This window comes from Cnephaeus nilssonii (assembly GCF_951640355.1).
Source record: "Cnephaeus nilssonii genome assembly, chromosome: 4".
Lineage (NCBI taxonomy): Eukaryota > Metazoa > Chordata > Mammalia > Chiroptera > Vespertilionidae > Cnephaeus > Cnephaeus nilssonii.
In genome coordinates this window covers 20,696,271-20,718,535 of record NC_137075.1, presented here as the reverse complement: position 1 = coordinate 20,718,535, position 22,265 = coordinate 20,696,271, and the positions used below count along the sequence as shown (strand labels likewise).

Here is a 22,265-nt window from a genome sequence, read left to right as displayed (position 1 = left end):
TTTCGTCGCCCGGCGATGACGCAAAAACACAGCGTCTTGGGGAGCGCGGGGCTTTGAAGACCCAGGCTTTGTCTGTGACTGACAGGCACGTGCACCAATCAGGTGCAGAATCACCCACGCCGCGGCCTGGGAGTGGGTGAGGGCCCACCTGCCGGAGGCTGGCTGCGGGGCTGCGGCGGGGGCTGCAGGTGCGGTCCGCTTAGGGTGAGCGCGGGGAGGTCTCTTGACCCCCTCGGGCCCTGATGTTGCTTGTGAGTGCTGATAAGAAGAAACTTATGATTAAATGGTAGATTTTTAGTCCCAAGTTAAAAGTTGACATTTTGACATGTCGCTGTGGAGTGGTCTGGGGGAAAGATCGCCGCTCAGGTCGGCAGGGGCCCACACAGATTTCTCAAGGTTGGAAAGTAGAATCGCCCCCATTGGATAGAACGTTCTCATCTCTACGTGGTTGTTTAAAATTCACGCAAATGAACGTCACTGAGTTTTCACTTGAGGGAAAGGGGGATAGAAACAACAAAATGCTCTGTTATGCCTCATTTACTATCAAGGGAACGGTATGCGAAATAATTATGTCAAGTTTTTTACAACATGGATCAGTTGCTGTTCCCTGAGGATGCAGTAGGGACGTTCACCCTAAAACTGTTCAAAAGAAATGAAACACTGTCAGTATAATTCGAACAGGAATTTAACGCAAGTATTGCATTGCAGCACATTCTTGGAAATTCAAAGGAAGATATAAATCCGAATTGAAATTTGACAAAAGTGTTATTTATCAGATAGCTTTATTAAAAGATATTTGAAGGACTTTGTAATCTCATAGTCAAAGTCTAATATTTTTAAATGGTGTCCAATTGAAAAAAAGAACAAGTTTTAGAAGAATTTTTAGTGTTAAGCTCTATTCAAAAAACACTTAAAAATAACAGTTTAGAGATAAGGGAGGAAGGATTTTAAATTCTTAATTCTAATAGTCTAATGAATTACAGTAGAGGAGGCAAAGGTGAAACTTGCACAATGCGTATTCTTATTTTAAAGTAGGCCGAATGAAAGGGGAGGAATAAGGCATCAAGGAACTGGGATAAGGGCAGTAGGGATAAAAAAAATTCCTTTGACCTGTCCCTAGGGAGCCTCTTAATTAGTCTTTCATTTCTAAAGATTGCCAGGCTTGACAGGGTCTTGAGAAATCTTTTCTGTTCCCTTGTTCACAGCAAGCTATACAATTTACAATCCAGCCTACATCTAGAGATATCCAGAAAAAGATTTCACAATATATAATCCCATATTGAGCAACCTTCTCATTCAAGCCACTCGTCCCCCTATCTAACGGAAAGGCATGATTCTTTGGGATGTTAGCATATTTTCTTTGCCTGTGGCTCTCTTGTTAAGAAGAAAATAATTGTAATGGGTTAATTAGATGTTTTTATTATATAACAAATTAACAACCAGTCCAGGTCATTCATTTTAATCTAGATATGAAGATGGTTTGTGGGGGCTTTGTGTGTGTGTGTGTGTGTGTGTGTTTTCCCCAAAATATTTAGGATACTGGTATGAAACACATTTGGAACATGTTTTGTATAATACAAGAATACAATCTTTAATAAATCAGGTACTGCTTATTTCTTCATGTGCCATCACTCTTTTTGAAATTTCAAATTTTTCTTGTTTCCTTGAACTCCTAAAATAGAATTAATTGACAGAAATTTGATTTATATACAGGTCTCCCCAATATCCAACAGTAGAGCTTTCTTATCAAACCTTTCATAAGCCGAAATAGCGCAAAGCCAAGATGCAATTACCATTAATTTATGTGGAAATATTTTTGAGCATTCCCAGATCCCCAAAATAATCTATCAAATCATACCACACATGCTTAATTACCTCCAGTTTTACGCTAAGCATAACACCCTTGCTAGCTCTCTTAGGCTTTCTGATACCTTAGGACACATCTTGCTAACAGATGCACAAAGTAATTCTGTGCTTCCACTTATATCTTAGCATTAATAATACTTAACATAGATAATACTTGGAATTTAACTCTTTTATGCAACAGTTCTTCTTTCTAGGGACTACTGACTCCTTCCTGATGCCTGTTAACTCCAGTTTGGAAAAAAATAAATTTTCTTCTATTTATTTTAAACAAGAGTTTGTAGACTGAAAAGATGTGGATTTCATTGAATATAGTAATATAGATAGTAATATGTAGCAAAAATATAATGAAAGCTGTAAAATTTAGAAAGGAAATAATTTGCCTTTTTAGAAGACTACAGTTTATAAAGTGAGTTGCTGAAAAATCTCCTGCTTGGCAGAAGTGATTCAAAGTGTTCATTGATCTTGGCATTTGCAAGAGTTAGAAATACTATCCTGCAAATATTTGCTATTGAGAGGATAGAAACAATAGTTGAAATGTAGGCTATCTACCTTATCAATAAAAATGTCCTTTATGAAGAGATTTAAAAGCACAACTTATAGCTCTAGCCAGTGTGGCTAAGTTGGTTGGAGTGTGGTCAGATACACTGAAAGTTGTGGGTTTGATTCCTGGTCAGGACACATACCCAGGTTGCCCTGGTTGGGGCACGTGCAAGAGGCAACCAATCAATGTTTCTCTCTCACATCGATGTTTCTCTCTCTTACTCTCTCTCTCCTTCTCTCTCTAAAATAAATAAAAACATATCTTTGGGTGAAGTTTTTTTTTTTTTTAAAGTACAACTCTATTAGACACTCCAGTGTCTAGCATAATGTCTGAGATATTAAATGTGCTCAAAATATTTTTGTTCAATTTATGGTAGTACAGATTTTTCCTAATGCAGAATACAAAAAATAAATGTTATTTGCCTTCTCTGGCTCCCTATCACCTGTTGGGTAAGTCCAAGTTCCTTAGAATGGCAACTAAGGCTCTTCTCATGATTTAGCCTTTGCCTAAATTTCCAGCCTCATTTTCTACCATAAACCATCTGGTGCTTAATACTCCTGAAACTGTTTTTACTTCAAAGATTTACTATTTTTTGCCTGTATGTTTTTAAATTTATATCCTTGCCTTTTGTCTGCTTGGAAAACTCCTATTCCTTGGGAGTCTTTCTTCATATTCCTTCTCATAAAGATGTTATCTTTTCTGCTAAACTACTTCTACAACTCGTATATACTTTCATTATTGTACTTAACACATTGATACTGAAATTTATTTGATTACAAATCTGTCTCCCCATTAACTATGGACATTTATATGTATCATGTTTGTGTACTTAAGGCTTAGCAATTTCTGGCAGAGTAATTTCTCAGTATATGCTTGTTGAGCTAAACTTATTTGCCTATCTAAGGTGAACAGATTTGTAAAACAGAAAAAACAACAACATATTTCTACTCTTGAGGGGAAATTGTAATACATAGTATGGATGCTATAAATAATAAAGCATGTCTGTTTTTCCTCTTCTGGAATACCAAATTCAAAGTGGTCACATTTTTCTTAGTGAATAAATATAGCTGGCTTCCATCTATACTAATAAAAGGGTAATATGTTAATTAGACTGGGTCGACCTGCCATCTTCTGGATATCCGACTTCCTTCTAGACAAAGCCATGGTGGTGCAGGCTGAGGCGAGGCAGTTAGGGGCAATCAGGCAGGCAGGCAGAGAGGTTAGGGGCGATCAGGCAGGCAGGCAGGTGAGTGGTTAGGAGCCAGTGGTCCCAGATTATGAGAGGCATGTCCAACTGCTGGTTTAGACCCGATCTCTGTGGACCTCTATGCAGCAAATCTAAATATCTCACTATTCATTAGCTATTTGTGTTAATGCTCCCTGTAGGATCAGGCCTAAACCGGCAGTTGGACATCCCCCAAGGGGTCCCCGATTGGAGAAGGTGCAGGCTGGGCTGAGGGAACCTCCCCCACAGGGCCACTAGTAACGATTATAATGAATGATATGCGTACAAATTAGTTATACTTACTCTATGCCAGTCTGATCAGCATTGGAGGTACAAAGATGAATTGGACAAAGAATCTCAGAGAGCTCCAATTCTAGTGAGCTAGGCATATATGTAAACAAACAATATATATATATATATATATATATATATATATATATATATATATATATATGGCTAAGTGACCGACTATCCATCCGACCAACCAACTGACCGGCCGGTACATATGATGTGCACTGGCAATTTAAAAATAAACGTTGACTCGCACATTTAAATAAACTGGCCTCTCATTTAAATTAATTTGAAGACAGTTTCCAGTGATGCCAGCATTTGCAATGACTATTAATAAATCACAAGAACAAATTCTAGACAGAGTAGGAATATTCCTACCTGAACCCATTTTCAAACATGGTCAGTTACATGTTGCTTTCTCTCGAGTTTGAAGAACGTGTGATGTTAAAGTTGTAAATACTTCCTCACAAGGGAAATTAGTCAAACACTCTGAAAGTGTTTTTACTCTTAATGTGGTATACAGGGATATATTAGAATAAGTTTAATCAATTTATCAATCATTGTTTTTATCAATGTTGTTTTTATATCATGTTTTTGTTGTTATATCATGCTGTTATTGTTTATTTATTAATTAATTTATATATTATTTTCATATACATTTTACTAATTTTCTTTCATCTCTGACACTTCTATTATAGAGAAAGGATGAATAGCAATATTAAAATATTTTGTATTTTAATTTTATAATATTATATTATAAATACTATTTTGACATGTAATTTTTTGCAGTAACGTAATTACCACACGAATCTTTTTTTAATTAATTTCCTTTCAACATGCACGAATCCATGCACTGGGCCACTAGTTATGATATAACTAGAGGCCTGGTGCACAAAATTTGTGCATGGGGGGAGGTGTGTTCCTCAGGCCAGCCTGCACCCTCTCCAATCTGGGACCCCTCGAGGGATGTCCGACTGCCTGTTTAGGCCCAATCCCACCTAAACGGGCAGTCAGACATCCCTCTCATAATCCAGGACTGCTGGCTCCCAACCACTCACCTGCCTGGCTGCCTGATTGCCCCTAACCGCTTCTGCCTGCCAGCCTGATCACCCCTTAACCACTCCCCTGCCAGCCTGATCGACGCCTAACAGCTCCCCTGCCAGCCCGATTGCCCCCAACTGCCCTCCCCTGCTGGCCTGGTCCCCCCTAACTGCTCTCCCCTGCAGGCCTGGTCCCCCCTAAATGCCCTCCCCTGCAGGCCTGGTCCCCCCCCCAACTGTCCTCCCCTGCAGGCCTGGGTCCCCCTCAACTGTCTAACCCTGCAGGCCTGGTTGCCCCCAACTGCCCTCCCCTGCAGGCCTGGTCCCCCCCAACTGCCCTCCCCTGCAGGCCTGGTCCCCCCCAACTGTCTTCCCCTGCAGGCCTCGTCCCTCCCAATTGCCCTCCCCTGCTGGCCTGATCACCCACAACTGCCCTCCCCTGCAGGCCATCTTGTGGCAGCCATCTTGTGTCCACATGGGGGCAGCCATCTTTGACCACATGGGGGCCGCCATCTTGTGTTGGAGTGATGGTCAATTTGCATATCACTCTTTTATTAGATGGGATGTGACAATTATCATGTTGGAGGGATGTATAAAGCAATACAACCAATTATTTCCTTTTGTGTTTGGATTCTGTGTCAAGGAAAATATCTAAACACTGGTAAAACAAGGATTGAAGCTCAAATGATGAGAAAAAATTAATGTTGGTACAACATAAGCAGTAATTTGAATATGATTTATGTGTTTAGGGAGATTATATTGAACAGAGAAGTGTGGCTAAGCCAGCATTTTCCAGTTTGTTCTGCTAAATACTAGTCCTATAAAAAGCTTCTTCCCACAAAAATTTCCATGATTAAGTAGGTTGAAGCAATATTGACTAATTGTGTTGCCATGTCATGCAACAGATCACAGCATTATACGTTCTATTAACAAAGAGCTCAGTACTATAATTGAGTCCAAGGACAATTAAACCAATCTCAAAATTCCACCTTTAAGGATTTGTTTATTGGGACTCTGTACCAAATTTTTAGTCAATCAAGATTTAATGAAGAGACAGAAACCGTAACTGTTATTTTAACAGAAAAAAATAAAAATTGTTAATTAGGTAAGTTGTTAACTGAATGATAGCAAGGAACAATAATATATCACAGAGCCAGCAAATTCAGGAAGCAGCTAACCCCTCTAGGGCTGCGGGCACTCAGGGAAGAATTTGGAATTATTAAAATTGGGGAGCTTAGAGGGACATCTCTGTGGAGTCCCTCAGAGAAGAGGGTGCTGCTCAGCTGGCACTGGTGTCTTAAGTGGGGCATGATGAAGCTAATTTGGCCAGTGCCTTAGAACTGCAGATTGCCCTGACCATTTTGGCTCAGTGGATAGAGCGTTGGCCTACAGACTCAAGGGTCCCAGGTTCGATTCCAGTCAGGGGCATGTACCTTGGTTGCGGGCACATCCCCAGTAGGGGGTGTGCAAGAGGCAGCTGATCGATGTTTCTCTCTCATCGATGTTTCTAACTCTCTATCCCTCCCTCTTCCTCTCTGTAAAAAATCAATAAAATATATATTTTTTAAAAAAGACTGCAGATAGAGCATACAGGAACTATAGAACAACATCAAATGTCTAACACACATGTAATTGGAAGCCCTAAAGGAGAATAGAGAGATTGGGGCAGAAGAAACATTCAAAGAGATGATGAAGGAGAAATTTTCAAAAATAATGAGAGCTTCAAAGCACAGATCCAAGACACCTAGAGAACTTCAATATTAGTAATGTACTAAAGGTTCCATTTGAATCTTATTTATATCTTCTATATCTGTCCTCATCATGGACATGGTTCCTCATTTTTTTTAACATAAGAGTATATTTATGTTAGCTACTTTAATAACTTATCTGTTAGTTACACCATTTTATTTCTGAGTCTGTTTCTACTGAATTATTTTTCTTATGGTTATGAGTCATATTCTTCTAATTTGGGGGATTGCCAGATATTATAAATTTTACACTATTGGTTTCTGGATGAAGTATTCATTTAAATAAGTTTTTAGTTTGGCATGCAGATAAGTTATGTGTAATCAGTTGAATGCTTTTGAGGCTTGTTTTTAAGCTTTGTCTTGGCATGTCCCGAGCAGCCTTAGGCCAGGGCTAATTCAGACCCACAACTAACCAAGGTAATACCCATTCTGAGTATTCCGATCAACGCCCCTTGCATCGCAAGAGCTTTCCACTCTTGTTGGTAAGAACACAAACTATTTTCATCCCTGTGTGAGCACTGGGAATTGTTCTGCCTATTGCTTTCTGGTCCTGGGTAGTTTCCTCTCACATGTATCCAGATCAACGCTCAGCCAAAGACTCAAGGGGGGCCCCTCTGCAGATCTCCAGAACATTCTTCCTCTTCAAAGCTCCCTTTTCCCCAATACTCTATGCCACACACTATAGCTGCTTTGCCTCCCCAAACTGGGATCACCATCTCCTCAACAGGCTTCATTTGCCTTCTACCTTTTTGAACTGCAGACTGGAAACTGTCTGTAGGCCATAAAGCGCTGCAATTGTAGGGCTCAGTGTATTTGTTACTTTTCTCTCAGGGATCACAGTCCTATGCTTCCTGTGTCCAATGCCTGGAAACAAAAGTTGCTTTTTTTTTTTTTCCTTCTCGCTGTCTTTATCCCCGTTCCCCAGCTCCCCCCACTCCCCTGCCAGTGGGAGAACAAATCTAGACCCTGTAAGTTATCTTGGTCAGAACTAGAGGCCCATCACTGCTTTTACTAGGTTTATTTGGACTTTTGATTACCTTATGGGGCATGCAATGGTTGTGACACTCTCCACAGGTAACATCCTCCAGAATTCAGAAAGCCAAATTCCTGCTAATCAAGTAGGGCTACATTTTCATACCAGCATGGCTACATTTTCATAAGGGTAGGGAGAGGGTGTTGGGCAAAGCACAGGCTGTTCCCAGGTGTTCCTGACAATGGCTCTACCTCTCATTTTCCACTGTTCTGAAAAGTTCACTTCCTGATTTTGATTTAACACCATTTAAAAAAGAGGCTACAAATCCACTTCTCTAAACATCTTAAAACAAAGATCTGACGGTGTTTAGCTTTCTATATTCTTATGTGTCTGAAAGTACCTTTATTTTTGTTTACATTCTTGAGTGATAACTTGACTTGCCAAAGATTTCTAGGCCCAACGTTTTTGTTGTGGTTATTTTACCTCAGTACTGATGAGCAATATAATGACATTTTCTCATTCCTTTTAGTAGTCTGTGCTTTTTCTCTATAGAAATTTGATTTACTTTACTTTTCATAAGTTTCATCATGAGTTTAGACATGAGGGTTTTTTTCCCCAATTAATTTTGATCAGCATTTGATCAGTGTTTAATATCTGAAGACACAGGTTTTTAAAGATTTTTTCCTGCCAAAATGTTAGTCTTTTTCTCTTAAGATTTTGCCCATGCACCATTCTCTCTATTTTTTCTCTCCTGAAAATGTGTGTGTCCTCAGTGTCTCTTAACATTTCTTTTATATTTTATGTCTTTTTATATTTTGATGCTGGGGGCTTTCCTCAGTCCCATCTTCCTGCTCATGAATTTGCTTTTCATCACCATTTTGTCTGTGATTTTTCCCATCATCGGAGCCTTTTATTTTAAATACTAGTGGCCGGGTGCACGAATTCATACACCAGTGGGGTCCCTCAGCCTGGCCTGCAGGATCAGGCTGAAACCAGCTCTCCGACATCACTTGAGAGGTCCCGGATTGCAAGAGGGCGCAGGCCAGGCCTAGGGACCCCCACCAGTGTGCCATCAGGGCTGGGGAGAGATGCGGGAGGTTGGCCAGCCATAGAGGGACAGTGGGAGGGCTCCAGGGCATTTCCGGCCCATCTCGCTCAGTCCAGATCGGTGGACCCCAGCAGCAAGCTAACCTGCCCGTTGGAGCGTCTGCCCCCTGGTGGTCAGTGCACGTCATAGGGAGTGGTTAAGCAGCCTTAGCATATCATTAGCATATTACGCTTTGATTGGTTGAATGGCCAATCAGTGGACTGGACACTTAGCATATTAGGCTTATATTATATAGGATAGTTATTATTTGTAAGATGTGTAATTGGTTATTTTCCTTAATTACTAAGTTAATGTGTATGTTTCACTACCTATTTTTGTTTGCTTGTTGACATCCTCCTTTATCTCTTTGAAATATTAAATGTATTTATTTAATATTTCTAACCCAGGTTTTTATAGTTTGTCAAGCATTTGCTGGTCAGTTTTTTCTTAGATTAGTAGGATTATTTTTGTGTTTGGTTTTTACTTTAAATAATTTTTTTATTTTTCAGTTACAGTTGACATAAAATATTATATTAGTTTTAGGAGTATAACCTAGTGATTAGACATTATACAACTTACTAACTGGTCATCCAATAAATCTTGCACCATTTGATACTGTACATAGTTACTACAATATTATTGACTATACTAGAGGCCCAGTGCATGATTGAATCATGCACGTGTAGGGGGGGAGCTGGGTGCCTGTCCGCTGGTGCACCAGGCCTTTCCGAAGCCTCCAGCGCCGCGGAGGCTTCTGAAAGGCCTGGTGCCTGAGTGGACAGGCACCCAGCTCCCACACTTTTGCTTTCGATAGAGGGGGAGCTGGGTGCCTGTCCGCTGGTGCACCAGGCCTTTCAGAAGTCTCCGCCCCGCCTGAGCGGACAGGCACCCAGCTCCCCCGCTTTTGATGGTCCACGGTGGGACGTGAACTCGCTGTCCCAGAGGCCCCTTCTGTGCCGCAGCACACCCATGGCGCAGACGCTGAGCTCGAGCCACTGCTGGCGACGTGAGCTCAGCATTCCGCCGGCCCAATCGTCCACCCCCGCCACCCCGAGTCCTGCCCCCCCGCGCCTCCTGGCCAATCGCGGGCATAGAGAAGGTATGGTCAATTTGCATATTTGTCTATTATTAGGTAGGATTCCCTATGCTATACTTTACATCCCTATGACTATCTTGTAACTACCAATTTGTACTTCTTTTTTTTTATTGTTTAAAGTATTACAAATAGTAGAACATATGTCCCCTTTTCCTCCTATTGACCTCCCCCCAGTCTCTCCCCCCCAGCACATGCCCTCACCCCCCTAGTGTCTGTGTCCATTGGTTATGCTTATATGCATGCATATAACTCATTTGGTTGATCTCTTACCACCCCCCCCATCCCTCCCCTACCTTCCTGCTGAAGTTTGACAGTCTGTTCGATGCTTCTTTGTCTCTGTATCTATTTTTCTTCATCAGAGATAATTTTATCTACTTTATAGCGTTGTATGAAATTACATAATATAAAAAAAATCTCAGAAGAGTTGTTAGCCATATAATAAGCATAGTATTTGTACCACTTTTCTCAAGTAATTTGACTATATTCCTCTCTTTAATTCTCATTGATATTTCCATCCTTACCCCTTCTCTTTCCAGCCATCTATTACTTTAAAAAGAAAGAAATGAAAAGTGCATCATATCATTCCCTCTTTCTCCCAATTGTTTTCCCTCTCACATTTTAATAGTATCTAACTAGAGGTTCCCCAATATCACACAAGATTAGAAACTATCTCTTGGTATATCTTCTGGTTGACTAGCAATAGTTTTTCTTATAGTCTACAATGTAGACTCTACATTTATTTAAGGGAAGCCTATACTTACCTCCTGTGTTGGATAAATTGGCTCGCTACACCCAGTTGTCGAGGTGATTACTCTTTATCTCTTATTTCTTTTCTCATTCATGCAATTACCTTTACTGAGGGAACACGTGTAAATTGCTAGTACATTGTGCCCATGCATATAGTAATTTCTCAGTAAAGTCGGCTGCTACTATTATTATTAAGATCTTTGTATTTTTTAAAAAGAATGATAATTAAAATTAAAATTGATGTTCTTTAAATATCTTGTTATGTTAAAATAGAAGCTACATGCTTTATTTCTTTTCTTCACCAGAGGACATAATGAGAAGAGACAATGCAAACTGTGATTAAGAGAGATGCAAGGAAAACTTTCTATAGATTTTTAGGGATTGTAAAAGTAGGATTGTTCTCAAAGGCAATAAGGGTGACTACCATAAAATCAAATCTCTTCTGATCCTGTGTCACCTTCTAATATTTGGTAAATATAATCTTATAATCTATCCTAAAAATATTCTGAAATACACACAAAAAAGTTTTGATCATATAGATATCCAAAATATCTTTCTGTTTATATATGTTTAAAAACCATAAGTATCTTATTCAGTTATTAAAATAATATTTAAAGACTCAAAGTGGGAAAATGCTTGTTATAATGTCAAAAGAAAAATGTGAGATAAACTGTATAGAGCAGTGGTTCTCAACCTTTCTAATGCCGCGACACTTTAATACAGTTCCTCATGTTGTGGTGACCCCCAACCATAAAATTATCTTTGTTGCTACTTCATAACTGTAATTTTGCTACTGTTATGAATCGTGATGTAAATATCTGTGTTTTCCGATGGTCTTAGATGACCCTGTTAGCGGTTCTCAACCTGTGGGTCGCAAAATTACAGTTATGAAGTAGCAACGAAAATAATTTTATGGTTGGGGAGTCACCACAACATGAGGAACTGTATTAAAGGGTTGTGGCATTAGAAAGGTTGAGAACCACTGGTAGAGTGTTAAGTTAAATACTGAAATAGTTTTATAGAAAAAAGACTGAAAGGAAATTTACCAAAATATTATCTATGATTGGTTTAGAGTGATCTTTTTCTGTATATTTTCCTGTATTTTAATTTTTCTACAATGACTGTGAATTACTTGAATGATCAAGGAAATAGAGAAAAAATCAATGAGTTAGTATTAGCTGCATGACTTAACTTACAAATTGTTCAAATCAATTGATAGAGTATATGAAAGCATGTTGTAAACTATAAACCAAAGTAGTTAGGTAAATTATTGTTATTATCAATCACTGAAGGGTAATATAGTTCATCTTTTGAACTCTCATATGGAGAGCTCTTTTTTTTTTCTTTCTTTTTTTTTTTTTTAGGCCAATTTCATCTAATTTATTTTTGTCAATACAAATTGGGTCCCCAAACACTTGGAAAGTGTTTTGAAGATAATAAACTATATTATCTGTTTTGTTATTGCTTTGAACTATTACAATAAACAAAACCCTTTAATCTGTTTTTACCTCCTATCCTTATACCCAGGCAGCAGCAGCATCTACCTAAAAGAGAGAGAGAGAGAGAGAGAGAGAGAGAGAGAGAGAGAGAGAGAGAATTATTGAAATTTAACATACAGTTTTACAACAACTTTCTCTAAAATGTGAGTTAGTTAAATCAAAGCCAGAGAAAATACCAAAATTTACCTGAACAAATGTATGCCTATTAAAGCAACACATTAACTGCAAGTGATTTCATATGTAGATTACCTATAATTTGAATGCAATTTTGTAAATTTTTTTAATGTGAGTCGTTCCAAAAGTTCTTTGGTGTTTAATAACATGTGCTATTATTAAGACAGTTGTTAAAGTGCAGATGTTTTTTCCAGGGCCTGTCCCTTTCAAGATACTGCCTAAGAGAATGCTACAATCGTTACTTACAATGGAAGGTAACTACTTCTGGACATCCTGGCTTCCTTCCTCCTCAACACCAATATGTGTCTGACACTTTGGTACCAATGGAAATCCTGATGTAAATAAGTCAGATACAGACCCATCCTTGGGTTGTATGGCGTCTAGTCACAGGAGTATCTGAGTGTCTGGTGTAAAATTAGTCCTATCCAGAGAAATTTAGAGTTCCCAAAGGAAAAGATAGTCCATACGCTTGAAGAGCTTTTCAGTTCTTACTCTCTTAAATGGTACTTTCCTGACTACTATGTAGAGGAATTGAGAATAACCAGAGTAGTCAGCTTCTTCCCATTTAAGACTAGGAACCTATCTAAACTGAGGAAAATCTAGGTGTTAGAAAATTGATTTAAGATAAATGCTACTAACTCTGTCATAGAGTTTTAGCATTGTGATGTATTCAGTCATATCATTCTTGAATAAACTAATGTCATTTTGCCATATTTTCTTATAGTCATTTTAAATATGCAAAAACATGTGATAAGTCAATTCTGAATAGACAAACAGCATAAATGAGCATGATGATGGCAAAATCCGAAGAGGCTGTTCTTTAATTTGAATTTATGTAATGTCGTCCTCTGAAAGGGTCTCCCATTTATTTAAAAACAGAATTTATAGGGTTTATAGTATGGGATTTCCAGAATTGCACAATGGAGAAGTAACTATTATTTATTTAATGTTAACTTATAACCATCTTACGTTTTACCTTTATGTAGTTTTATGAAAGTTTAGGACAGAAGTTTATCATAAGTGGACCCTTCTGTGGACATTCTAATACAAATAATTCTAAAACAGGTTTATTAATGATAAAACTATTTCAGTAGTCATGTTGGAATGCGGTGTTAGAATAGGACAGGAATTTAGTAATCCATTTTTTTAAATATATTTTATTGATTTTCTACAGAGAGGAAGAGAGAGGGACAGAGTTAGAAACATCGATGAGAGAGAAACATCGATCAGCTGCCTCTTGCACAACCCCCACTGGGGATGTGCCCGCAACCAAGGTACATGCCCTTGACCGGAATCAAACCCAGGACCCTTCAGTCCGCAGGCCGACACTCTATCCACTGAGCCAAACCGGTTTCGGCAGTAATCCATTTTTTATAGGTTAAGAATATGGGGTAAATGTCATGTAACACCCAGTTATTTGGGGGAGAGAGGGTTTGCTGTTTGCAAAATGAGAAACTCCACTTTGCATTTATTAAACCCCATCTTTCTGCCATGCTGGTTCTCACCTTCAATCGCCAGTCTACCCCTATGTGTTTCCCTGATCCTTTTCTTGTACTCTTGAGAATTTTGTTAAAATTGTGTTCTTGGAGAAAGTCATACCACTGTGTGTACTATGGCCTACTGCAAGATCAATCTACCCTGCTCCAGGGTTGTCATTGCTGCTTTGCAATCTTGATATTGATCTCCCATTTATTCCTTAGCACACTTTCCTTAGCAGGTACTCAGGTCTCTCTGCTCACACATCTAATTCACTACATACCCTTCCCATTCTCACCAGATAATAACCATCCTACTTTACTGAGAAATTCACAGGTAGCTAAAAATGCTTTCTCATTTTTTCCTCATCTCTACCTTAAAGCAGCAAACTTTTATTGAGTATCAATCATGTTCCAGGCACCATGCTTGGGCAGTGGTATCTCAAAAGTGATATAGCTGACTGATCTTTGTATACACCACATCTAGCACAGTTCCTGGCACATAGTAGGTGCTCAATAAATGCTGAAATGAATGTATGTATTCGTGAAAAGATAGGTCTAGAGGCTGAGATACTTTAGGTTGAGGAGGGGGAAGTAAGGAAGCACACAATAGCTATTGTAACCTTAGATGTTCTTTCTTAGTGAAGAAGGAATGGTTCCTAACCCTAAGGAGGATTTTTTTTTCTATTACCAAGGCTAAATTCCTCATACCATTCCTTTCTGCTTTCCTCTGTGAACTTGATTTGATTCTCAAAGGAGGCCAACTTCACTATACTTAAATCCACCCTCTCCCACCAAAAAAACTATCACCATCATCAACAACTAAATGTCTGACTCTGCTGACTCAAAACATCCTATTTTTATACTTCCCTTTTGCATAAGTGATCTGAAATTGCTACAATATATTCATTTTCTCGCCCCCATATTGCCTCCTTGCATTCATTTTGTCTGTTTTATTACTCTCATCTATACCAACTGACATCTCACCTATTTGTTAAGAGTCAGCGTAAGACTCACCTCTGCCACCAAGCCTTCTCTGGCCCTGGCAACTGAAAGCTTCCTTGGGAGAGCCAGCATATTCTGTGCTGCTCCTGTGAGATACAGCCTAACCTGCCTTCTACTGCTATTCAGTGCCATGGGTTTCACTCTCATAACACAGTCCAGTTCAATAAATATTGGTCAAGTTAACATTATTGATAAATTGAACACCTTAAGTGAGGATGGCAAAAAAGGTTAAAGTTATCTTCTTACAAAATATTTTTTTTATAATCACGCTAATGAATAATTCATTTGAAATGCTATTTCTAGTATATCTTACCTCTAGAATGAATGAAGTTATCAGCAACTTGGCTAGCTTCCATCTTTAGCTAGAAGCATATTATTAGAACTATAACCTTAGTTCCTCCCTCTATTGTGGAAGGATACTAATGCCTTAATATCATATGTGCTACTCAAGTCTCAATTTCTCCAGTGAAACTTCAAGGGAATTGCAGGTCACCTGTGAAAGACTGGTTCCTGAATCAATTCTAAGGTGGATTACTTAAGATTACAAATGGGGATTTCTGGTTTACTTTCAAATGGTTCTGATATTCTTCCTCTTGTCATGTTTTTCAGATGGTGCAGGTTATCATTGTACTTATCAAACGGCATCTCCATTTCAATTGAGAATGAAGAGGTTCTTGGATAAAGAACTTGTAAAGATCAGGTACAATAATAAAGTCATGAATGGTTCTTGGAATTTGTTAAAATGAAATACTACATCTAAGTGCAATGTAAGTGCAAATCTTACCATATAAGCTCATTATTGTAAAATATTCATCCTGATTATAAAACTCTAATTGAATCATTATTCTTTCCAAAAGATTGGAATTCTAAGAATACTTCTCAGAAGCCCTCAAACTTAATTTGAGGCAGGAAATATTGCAATGAGTCCTCAAGAGTGAGAAATAAAAAAACAGTTGCGCTGTTCTTTCATTATGCTTTTTAATCACTTCATAATTCATAACTATATACTACTTATATGTGGTGAAGAATGTAGTCACAGGGAATGTATCTATCAGCACATCTATATATATAAAAGCCTAAGTGACCAAATGACTGGGACGACCAGAATGATTGGAACGACCAGTCGCTATGATGCGCACTGACCACCAGGGGGCAGACGCTCAACGCAGAAGCTGCCCCCTGGTGGTCAGTGTACTCCCACAGTGGGAGCGCCGCTCAGCTGAGATCCATCCCGGCAGCACACCAGCCTGCCGGCGGCCACTCACTCCCTCAGTAGTCCTGCAGGTCCAATCTCCAGAGAACGGGCCAGGCACCAATGGACCAGCACAGCTGGCACGATCCCGACAGCCGCTGGCACAATCCCTCCTGGAAGTCAGCCTCGGGCACGGCAGCTGCTTACCCTCCCTAGACACTCCACAAGGAAAAAACAATATAAAAGCGGTTGCCAGGTACTCCCGACAACCAGCACGAATGTCAGCAGACGGATCTGGATCCCGGGCCAGCAAGGGCACCCAACTGCCTGCCCAGAGGGCCAATTGCGTCCCAGCCCTCCCCGCAGAGGCTCCCCCAACACACCTTAGGACCCCATCTGTGCAGAATTCATGCACTGGGCCTCTAGTTGGATTATAAAAAAAGAATAAAAGTAAAAATAAGCATATTCAGTGGGTTCACATTTGAAACTTTAGATATATATTATTTTTGAACAAATATAAGGAAACAAATATAATTTTAAGATGCATATTTACACCACAACTAAATAAAGCAATAAATACAATTTAAAATAATGTGTATTTATGACATAACTAGGTAAAAGCAACTCTTAATTAGATTAGTAAAGTCAGATCTGTGATTTTTTTATTTTGATACCCTGGACAATACCACCAACAAAATGACGCCAAATTTGCAACTGTATCTACAAGCACACAAATGATCCTATCTAATAAAGATGGAATATGCAAATTGACCATCACACCATCACAAAGATGGCCAAGCCCAATCCCCTCAGCCCCGCTGGAGTCCCAGTCCTTTTAGCCCAGCTGGGGAGATGGCAGGTACACAGTGCAGCCAGACCCATCCTCAGCCCTCCAGACACCCAGGGCCAGCCCGAGGCACAGGCAAGCCTCAGATGGCGGCTGCCCAGCTGCCCAGAGCTGCCCGAGGCTCAGGTAACCAGGGCTGGCCGAGGCTTGTGCTGCCGGCAGTGGCAGCACCAGAGGTGTGATGGGGGCATCACCTTCCCCTGATCGCTGGATTGCCTCCCGCCCCTGAGGGCTCCTGGACTGTGAGAGGGGGCAAGTCAGGCTGAGGGACCCCCCACTCCAGTGCATGAATTTTCATGCACTGGGCTTCTATTACATATATAAAAGTTATTAAAATCTAACACTAAACTTTGTGATGGTTAAGATTTTAGTGGAGTCTGTGGTCAATGTAAAATTTAAATATTTTAAAATAATATGCAAAGTTTGAAGGTATGATGGATACCAAAGTAAAGAGAGAAAAGGAATTGTAAAAACTCAACAAGATGTTTGAAGAATCTATTGAGCTTGATTCTTCTTCACCTACCAGTTTAAGAAACTTAATGCCTAATCTTATGTAGTTCTGGATCATGTTTGAAGATGCTTTAATTTAGCCAGTCATTCTGTTTTTCAGCCTTCTCATATCTTGACATTCTAAGTCCCATCTTGACTTTAGTAAGCTATTATATCAGGCAGCATCGGATAGACTGTACTTCAGTAATAAATCTTAGTAGCTTAAAACAAGATGAGTTTTATATATATACTAGAGGCCTGGTGCACGAAATTCGTACACGGAGGGGGGTTGTCCCTCAGCCTAGCCTGTACCCTCTCCAATATGGGACCCCTCAAGGGATGTCCCACCGGGATCGGACCTAATCGGGCAGTCGGACAGCCCTCTCACAATCCAGGACTGCTGGCTCCCAACTGCTTGCCTGCCTGCCTTCCTGATTGCCCCTAACCGATTCTGCCTGCCAGCCTGATCACCCCCTAACCACTCTGCTGCCAGCCTGTTTGCCCCCAACTTCCCTCCTCTGCCAGCCTGGTCACCCCTAACTGCCCTCTCCTGCAGGGTTGATCACCTCCAACTGCCCTCCCTTGCAGGCCTGGTCCTTCTCAACTGCCCTCCCTTGCAGGCCGGGTGCCTCCCAACTGCCCTCTCCTGCTGGCCATCTTGTGGTGGCCATCTTGTGTCCACATGGGGGCAGGATCTTTGACCACATGGGGGCAGCTATATTGTGTGTTGCAGTGATGATCAATCTGTATATTACTCTTTTATTAGATAGGATAGAGGCCTGGTACAGGGGAGGGGGCCAGCTGGTTTGCCCTGAAGGGTGTCCCGGATCAGGTGGGGATTCCCTTGGGGCGTGGGGCGGCCTGAGCGAGGGGCCTGTGGTGGTTTGCAGGCCGGCCATGCCCCTGGCAACCCAAGCAGAGGCCCTGGTATCTGGAATTTATTTTCCTTCCACAATTGAAACTTTGTAGCCTGGAGCGGAGCCAAGCCTGGGGCTCCAGCAGCCATTTCTGTTGGGGTTATAATTGAAACTTTGTTGCCTTAAGCGGGTGAGCCCGGCCAGGGTGTGCAGAAAGCTTTGCTTCCCCTGTTGCCACCGGCAACCCTGGCCTGCTCTCTCAAGCTCCATTCTGCCGCCATTTGTTTGAATTTGTTTACCTTCTATAATTGAAACTTTTTAGCTTGAGTGGAGGCTTAGGCCTGGCAAGGGCAGGCAGAAAGCTTGGCTTCCTCTGTTACCTAGGAAACATTGTTCTCTGTGGCTGTAGCCATCTTGGTTTGGGTTAATTTGCATGCTCGCTCTGATTGGATGGTGGGCGTGGCTTGTGGGCATGGCTTGTGGGTGTGTCGGAGGTATGGTCAATTTGAATATTTGTCTATTATTAGGTAGGATGTATATTAGAGGCCCAGTGCACGAAATTCGTGCATGGGGGGCGGGGGGTGTCCTCAGCCCAGCCTGCACCCTCTCCAATCTGGGACCCCTCGAGAGATGTCCGACTGCTCGATTAGGCCCGATCCAGACTTGGATCGGGCCTAAACGGGCAGTCGGACATTGCTCTGACAATCCAAGACTGCTGGCTCCCAACTGCTCGCCTGCCTGCCTTCCTGATTGCCCCTAACCACTTCTGCCTGCCAGCCTGATCACCCCCTAACCACTCCCCTGCCAGCCTGATTGATGCCTAACTGCTCCCCTGCCAGCCTGTTTACCCCTAACTGCCCTCCCCTGCAGGCCTGTTCCCCCCAACTGCTCTCCCCTGCAGGCCTGGGTCCCCCCCAACTGCCCTTCCCTGCAGGCCCGGTCATCCCCAACTTCCCTCCTCTGCCGGCCTGGTCACCCCTAACTACCCTCCCCTGCAGGCTTGATCACCCCCAACTGCCCTCCCTTGCAGGCCTGGTCCCTCCCAACTGCCCTCCTCTACTGGCCATCTTGTGGTGGCCATCTTGTGTCCACATGGGGTCAGTCATCTTTGACCACATGGGGCAGCCATCTTGTGTGCTGGAGTGACAGTCAATTTGCATATTATTCTTTTATTAAATAGGATAGAGGCCTGGTGCATGGTTGGGGGCCAACTGGTTTGCCCTGAAGGGTGTCCCAGATCAGGGTGGGGTTTCCCTTCGGGCATGGGGTGGCCTGGCGAGTAGCCTGTGGTGGTTTGCAGGCCGGCCACACCCCCCGGTGACCCAAGTGGAGGCCCTGGTATCTGGGATTTATTTATCTTCTATAATTGAAACTTTGTAGCCTTGAGTGGAGCCAAGCCTCCTGCTTGCTCTGTGCCTGTAGCCATTTTTGTTGGGATTTATTTATCTTCTATAATTGAAACTTTGTAGCTTGGAGTGGAGGCCTGGGCCAGCCAGGGCAGGTGGAAAGCTTGGCTTCCTCGATTGCTGGGGGCAACTCAAGCCTCCTGCTCTCTCCAGCTCTGTGGCTGCCACCATTTTGTTGGGATTATTTATCTTCCAACATTGAAACTTTGTAGCATTGAGTCGAGGCCTGGGCTGGCAAGGGCAGGCAGAAAGCTTGGCTTCCTCCATTGCCGGGGAAACCCAAGCCTCCCTCCTGCTTTCCATGGCTGCAGCCATCTTGGTTGGGTTTATTTGCATATTCGCTCCTGATTGGCTGGTGGGTGTGGCTTGTGGGTGTAGCGGAGTTATGGTCAATTTGCATGTTGCTCTTTTATTAGATAGGATATTATTGTTTAAAGTATTACATATGTCTCCTTTTTCCATGATTGTTCCCCCCACCACTCCCACACCCAAGGGCAAGCCCCCACGGCCCAGTGTCTGCGTCCATTGGTTATGCTAATAGGCATGCATACAAGTCCTTTGGTTGATCTCTAAACTTTCCCCTTCCCCCCCCCCCCCCAGCCCCTTGTCTCTGGATCTATTTTTGTTCACCAGTTTATGTTGATCATTATAACCCACATATGAGTGAGATCATGTGATATTTATCTTTCTCCAATTGGCTTATTTCACTTAGCAAAATGCTCTCCAGTTTCATTCATGCTGTTGGAAATGGTAAAAGTTCCTTCTTTTTTATAGCAGGGTAGTATTCCATTGTGTAGATATACCACAGTTTTTAAATCCACTCATCTGCTGATGGGCACTTAGGCTGTTTCCAAACCTTAGCTATTTTAAACAGTGCTGCTATGAACATAGGGGTGCACATATCCTTTCTGATTGGTGTTTCTAGTTTCTTGGGATATATTCCTAGAAGTGACATTACTGGGTCAAATTGGAGTTACATTTTTAACTTTTTGAGGAAACTCCATACTGTTTTTCACAGTGGCTGCACCAGTCTGCATTCCCACCAGCAATGCAGGAGGGTTCCTTTTTCTCCACATTCTCTCCAGCACTTGTCATTTGTTTATTTGTTGATGAGAGGTGTGAGATGGTACCTCATTATTGTTTTGATTTGCATTTCTCAGATGATTAGTGACTTTGAGCATGTTTTCGTATGTCTCTCAACCTTCTGTATGTCCTCTTCCGAAAAGGGTCTATTTAGGTCCTTTGCCCATTTTTTTATTGGATCGTTTATCTTCCTTTTGTTAAATTGTATGAGTTCCCTGTAAATTTTGGCGATTAAACCCTTATCTGAAATAGCATTGGTAAATATGTTCTCCCCTGCAGTGGGCTTTCTTGTTGTTTTGTTGATGGTTTTTTTGTTTGTTTTTTGCTTTTGCTGTGCAGAAGCTTTTTATTTTGATGTAGTCCCATTTGTTTATTTTCTCCTTAGTTTCCATTGCCCTAGGAGCTGTATTGGTAAAGATATTGCTACAAGACATGTCTGATATTTTACTGCCTATGGAGTCTTCTAAGATTTTTATGGTTTCCATCTTACATTTAAGTCCTTTAACCAGTTTGAGTTTGTTTTTGTGTATGGTGTAAGTTGGTGATCTAGTTTCATTTTTTTGCATGTATCTGACCAAATTTCCCAGCACCATTTATTGAGGAGACTGTCTTGACTCCATTGTATGCTCTTGCTTCCTTTGTCAAATATTAATTGAGCATAATGGGTTGGGTTGACTTTTGGGTTCTCTGTTCTATTTCTTTGGTCTATATGTCTGTTCTTGTGCCAGTACCAGGCAGTTTTGAGAACCGTGGCTTTGTAATATAACTTGATATCTGGTATTGTGATCCATTCTTCTTTCTCAGTATTGCAGTGTCTATTCGGGGTGTTTTTTATTCCAGATGAATTTTTGGAGAGTTTGTTCTAGATCTGTGAAATATGCCATTGGTATTTTAATGGGGATTGCATTGAATTTATAAATTTCTTTGAGTAGTATGGACATTTTAATAATGTTGATTCTACCAATCCATGAACACAGTATGTTATTCTGTTCTCCCATTTGTTTATGTCTTCCTCTATCTCTTTTTTCAATGTCCTGTAGTTTTCTGAGTACAGGTCTTTTACCTCCTTAGTTAAGTTTATTCCTAGGTATCTTAATTTTTTCGGTGCAATGGCAAATGGGATTGTGGTGTTTTTTGTTTTTTTTTAGTTTCTCTTTCTGTGAGTTCATTATCGGTGTATAAAAAAAGCCATAGATTTCTGGGAGTTAATTTTGTATCCTGCTACATTGCTGAATTCATTTATTAAGTCTAGTAGTTTTTTTATGGAGTCCTTGGGGTTTTCTATGTACAGTATCATGTCATCTGTGAATAAGAACAGATTTACTTCTTCTTTTCCAATTTGAATGTCTTTTATTTCTTCTTTTTGTCTGATCGCTATGGCTAACACTTCCAGTACTATGTCGAACAGGAGTGGTGAAAGTGGGCATCTCTGTCTTGTTCCTGTTCTTAGGGGAAATGGATTTAGTTTTTGCCCATTGAGTATGGGCTGTAGGTTTGGCTGTAGGTTTGTCATATAAGGCTTTTATTATGTTGAGGTATGATCCCTCTATTCCCACTTTGCTGAGGGTTTTTATCAAGAAAGGGTGTTGGATTTTGTCAAATGCTTTTTCTGCATTGATTGATA

The 22,265-nt window shown here is 41.0% G+C and overlaps 1 protein-coding gene across 1 annotated transcript in view; it reads right to left on the bottom strand.

Moving 5' to 3' along the window:
- The window catches only part of LOC307097626 (rab-like protein 2A), a gene marked incomplete at both ends in the record, with an annotated part of 447,159 nt that overhangs the window by 109,293 nt on the left and 315,601 nt on the right, over positions 1 to 22,265 (bottom strand).